This window comes from Corvus brachyrhynchos, unplaced genomic scaffold, assembly GCF_000691975.1.
Source record: "Corvus brachyrhynchos isolate BGI_N302 unplaced genomic scaffold, ASM69197v1 scaffold236, whole genome shotgun sequence".
Taxonomy (NCBI): domain Eukaryota; kingdom Metazoa; phylum Chordata; class Aves; order Passeriformes; family Corvidae; genus Corvus; species Corvus brachyrhynchos.
The window spans coordinates 771612-776515 of NW_008238660.1; the positions used below are offsets into that span (position 1 = coordinate 771612).

Here is a 4904-nt window from a genome sequence, read left to right on the forward strand (position 1 = left end):
GGCGGAGGCGGTTGGTCCAGCGGAGCTGCTGAGGGAGCTGGGAAAGGGGCTGAGCGTGGAGCGAAGGAGGCTCAGGGGGGACCTTGTGGCTCTGCACAAGTCCCTGACAGGAGGGGGCAGCCGGGGGGGTCGGGCTCTGCTGGCAGGGAACAGGGACAGGAGGAGAGGGAACGGCCTCAGGCTGCATTAGGTTTAGATTGGCTCTTAGGAAGAAATTCTTCATGGAATGAGTGGTCAACTCCTGGTCTTTGTTTTGAGCACTACAGGCACTGCCACATAACCCTGCACAGTCCCCGAGCTGACCCAGCTCCTAAGGAGCTCTGAGGCAGCAGTGTGACACTAAATCATCTGAAGTCAGCCCTGGGTTGATTTCTGACCTGATGCAGTCTTGTGTCAAGCAAGGAGAGGCAGCAAGGTGAGCAGAGAAACCCTCCTGGCCGTGTTTGGGTGACAGGGACACGCACTGCAGGTCACCTGTGCGGTTTGTCCCCTGCCCTCCCCTCGGTCCCCTGTCCCACAGCAGCCCCGTGGTCACTGCGGAGCTGAAGTTTTTTTGGCAGCGCTGAAGTTCAAGTTAAAATAAATAAAAAAGTGCTTCCCAAAGCTGGAGGCAGAACAGAGGAGCTGCTACCTGGCATTCCGACAAGGAAACAGGATGGGGAACTGCATCGTATTCCCAGTGTGCTCCTGACTCACTCCGTGCCTGGGGTGAGTCACTTCCGAAGGTCTCTCCTTCCAATGTCCTCTCTGCTCTGCAGGGAATGGAAATGCTCCTGAAAGCTCTTCCAAGCCCCATTCATTATTAAATGCCTTTAAGTGTGTGACTGCTGGGGAAGAAACACCTTGTGGGCACAGAGCTCTGCTCCGTGGGCAGAAACACTACTGGGTTTGAAGGGAGTTTCAAGTCTCACAGAGGGACTGCCTGAGCTGCAGGTTCTGACGGTGAAAGCAGCTGAGAGAAAGGTGGATTCCTGCTCAGAGAGCTCCTGTGTTGGCAGCCATGCAGCGTTTACTGCAGAGGGACACCTTCCCCATTCCGTGTCTCCCTGACCTGTTCCATGGCAGTGGGTCTGGCCCTTCTGAGCCTGGATTAAAGAGTCGTTTAACACCCTACGCTTTTCACCCCCTAAAAGTGCTTATACACACTGAGCCTGTCACCTCAGCCTCTCACGCTGAATTAAAACGCTGAGCTTTGTAAAAACCTCGCTGAAAAGCATTCCCCCAACTCAGTTTTGAGCTGGAATGCTTTTCCACTCGGGCATCCACGTCCACCCCAGCAGCCCTGCTCTGGTTCCTGCAGGTCTGAGAGAATTGGTGGCATTAGGACACCTCGTCTTCAAGGGACCCAGCCCACCCCTGACTCAGAATTTCCCTCTTTTGTTGCTCTTTGCATCCCAAGCTCTTTGTGCCTCCTGAAACTTGCAGCAGTGGGAATTTCATCCTTATTTCTGGAGTGCTGAGCTCAGCGTTGTAAAGCGTGTGTGGCCTTGCCCTGAGTTCTGCCAAACACCACTTGAGGTGGCACTTCAGAGGGTGAAACCCCTCTCTAAGCTCCTCCAGTCCCTCTGTGCTGCAGCCCTTTGACACCAGCTCCCTCAAGGATGTGCGGTGATAAAATTCTCCCTCAGTTTATCCAGCAGCACAGGCTCCAGTGCTGTGGGAAAGGAGGAATCGTTGCACCTCCCCATCATCCTGCCAGCTCCAGCTGTAAGAACTTTATAGAGAACTGATTTTGAGTTTGTTTGACAAGATCTGCTTTTTTTAAACCCATAGCTGACAGGTGTTAATTATCCCATAGCCCTTAATTTCCTCATCATTTTCCAGCATCTTTCTGAGGCAACAGGGAGCAGTGCTAATCCTTCGGCTTGGGAAACATCCCCGTGTGTTTTGCTGAGGCCCAGGAAGAGTGGGAGCTGCTGGGAAGATGGGATGGATGGAGCGGCCACTCTCACTTCAACAGCACCTTTGGGGCCTCCCAGCAGTTTTAGTGGATTCTGCCTTTCAAGGCTGGACACAACCCTCTCTTTTTTCATGCATGAGGATCCCAAGCCTTCCCACACGGAGGAATTGCTGCTTTGCCAATGGAATGGCTCTGTGCCAGCACTGATGTGACAAGGTGACACCAGGCCCCTGCTGTACGAGTGGCCTGTGGCCAAGGAAAATGGACAAAAACCCAGCTTTGTTGCTCCTCAGGGGACTCCACACCCATCCCATCACTCCCACTCTCCAGTCCTTCCAGATAAATGTCCATCAGCTGATCCTGTTCTCTGCTGCCTCCGGGCCCCCAGTGAGGTCCCCGCTGGGTCGCAGGGCCCTGCTCAGCCTGTCCCTCTGGTCAGGTCTGCCCTGTGCCCCATTCCCCAGCGAGGGGACGTGGGATCTCCCCCACACAGTGGGGATGAGCTGTGATCCCACTGCACCACCCAGGGTGGTGACAGAGCTGCCCTGGTGCTGGCCAGGGGCTCTTTCTGTCCTGGGACAGCCACCAAAGTGTCCCTCCAGTCACACTTGGGATGTCCTACCCTCATCAGGGGTGATGCCAGGCTGCCCAGGCCACCTGAGCCACTTCTGGCCACCACCAGGGCAGCTGAAGAGGTCACTCAGTGAGGCCAGTGAAGGTGGCTTGAGGGAAGGCTGCTCAACAAACAGTGAGCTCTGCACCTAAGTGCTGGCATCAATTAGCACAGGGACTGGGAACAGTGGGATTTGCTGTCTTTTGAGGTAGGAATTCGTCCCAGCTTCATCTCTGTCACCACTTGCTCTCAAGACCACAAATCCTGATGTTCTCCTCGATGCCTTTTATGGGAAGTGCAGAAATTAGCTAATTCCCCATTGCTCCATCCCCACTTATTAGTGCTACACGGAATTGGGTAATTATGAATAGAACTGCCAGGCAAAACGAAACTTCTCCTTTAAAAATGCATTTTAATTAACTCTGTTGGGTTCATGTGCTCCTTAGGAAGAGCTGACTGTGCCTTACTGACTGAGCTGTGCTCACACAGGAGACCACAAGCTTGGCCAAAGGGCTGCAAAAGGGCTTTGCCTTCCCTCTGGACCTACCCTGGAAGATGATTGTGGGGTGTTGCTCCTCAAAGCTTGTTTGATCTACTGAAGTTTGGTCTACTAAAGCTGAGCAGCAAAGAAACAGAAAGATACGGAATCACTGAATTACAGACTGGGGTGGGTTAGAAGGGACATGAAAGATCACCCAGCCCCAGCCCTGCCATGGGCAGGGACACCTCCCACTGTCCCAGGCTGCTCCAAGCCCCAATGTCCAGCCTGGCCTTGGGCACTGCCAGGGATCCAGGGGCAGCCCCAGCTGCTCTGGGCACCCTGTGCCAGGGCCTGCCCACCCTCCCAGGGAACAATTCCTTCCTAATATCCGATGTAAACCTACTGTCTCTGCGTGAAGCCATTCTCCCTTGTCCTGTCACTCCATCCCTTGTAAATAGTCTCTCTTCATCTTTCTTGTTGGCTCCATTCAGACACTGAAAGTCAGGTCATCCTGAAACCTTCTTTTTTCCAGGCTGGGCAATCCCAATGTGCCAGATCAAAGACGGAAAACAGAGCTGGGGCTTGGTGAGTGAGTGGAGAGAGGTGACAACCTCTGCCCCGCACAAGGCAGCGGTGGGAAGGATCCCTGGGATATCAGCAATGCGAAATATGGAATTTTACATTTCCTTCACAAAAGGCAAGGAAAGAACCCCTGCCACGTTTCCCAGCTGGACAGAGCGGTAAGGAAGCCCAGGCTCAGAGGTGGTAGAAATGAAAATGCAGTTTGCCCCTCCGGGGTGGCAGTGGGGGCCGCTCAGTCACACCCACCCTGAGCTCCCTGGTACTTCCACATCCTGGAAGGGTGATGGGGAAACTCCTGTGTGTGCTCCACTGCTGAGAGCAAAAGCAAAGCCCCTGTGGAAGCCTCACCGCTGTGGGACATTCCACAAGTTCCAGCTTTGCAATCCAAGGCTTTCTAGATGGAGACAATATCATGGATTATGGAGGCAAACTTAAAGAAGGGCAACTTTAAAATGAAATCCTCTAGGCTTGTGAGACTAAATTTTACAGCAAATGGCAATGTGTCTCTGATTCCCCTGATTGTTCCTGGCACGATGATGAAATGCAGTAAATAAATACATAAAAATAATGAGTCTTCCAGACCTTGCAGCATTCATTTTAATAGATGCTATTTAACTACACATAGAACCACAGATATCTACCTTTCAAACGCTGGTTACAAAGATTGGGAAGGCTGCCAAGAAAATGGCTTTTATTTGCCCCCAATAGATATCAAAAAGAAACAATTTATATGTTGAAATTGCCTTTATTTTTTAATCCATAAATAGTTGTTACTGACAAAAGTGGAAAAATCCTTAAGACTCTAAATTTTACTAAACTGATAATATTTTTGTTTACAGTACATACAGAATGTGCTTTTACAGGTAGGTATAACAACAAGAATAATACAGAGAAAAACAGTCAAATACTGCTCATCTTGAAGCTCGTTTAATGGTTAACCAAGAGTCTGTGCAAAGTTACAGATACAAATGTACTTCCTCTTCAGTACTACTGTATAATAAACATGGAATCCATAAACTGGGCTAAAGCACAAAAATATCCACTTAACCCCTCTTAGGAAATATTGTCCCCCAAACTAAAAATATTACAGTAAGAAGTGTCTTTCTCAGAGCCAAGAAATTCTTGCTACAAAAATGTCTCAGGGGTTTGCAGGCGGGCGGGGGCGGCGGCGGAGCAGAGGGGCAGGGGGAGCGGCTCCTCCTGGCAGTGGGGCAGGATGGAGACCTCCCGGGATGGAGAGAGACCTCCTGGCATGGAGAGAGACCTCCTGGGATTGAGAGAGACCTCCTGGGATGGAGAGAGACCTCCTGGGATTGAGAGAGACCTCC

The 4904-nt window shown here is 51.4% G+C and overlaps 1 long non-coding RNA gene across 2 annotated transcripts in view; it reads right to left on the reverse strand.

Annotated features, from left to right (window-relative positions):
• Window positions 1–4155: 4155 nt before the first annotated feature.
• LOC108447517 overlaps window positions 4156–4904 on the reverse strand; it is a 1593-nt gene continuing 844 nt past the window's right edge. Inside the window, exon 2 of one of the 2 annotated variants that reach the window (XR_001863115.1) lies at window positions 4156–4860. This is a non-coding gene — a long non-coding RNA (uncharacterized LOC108447517). Of the gene's footprint in view, window positions 4881–4904 lie in introns of both variants that reach the window. The other variant, XR_001863116.1, reaches the window with a different exon arrangement.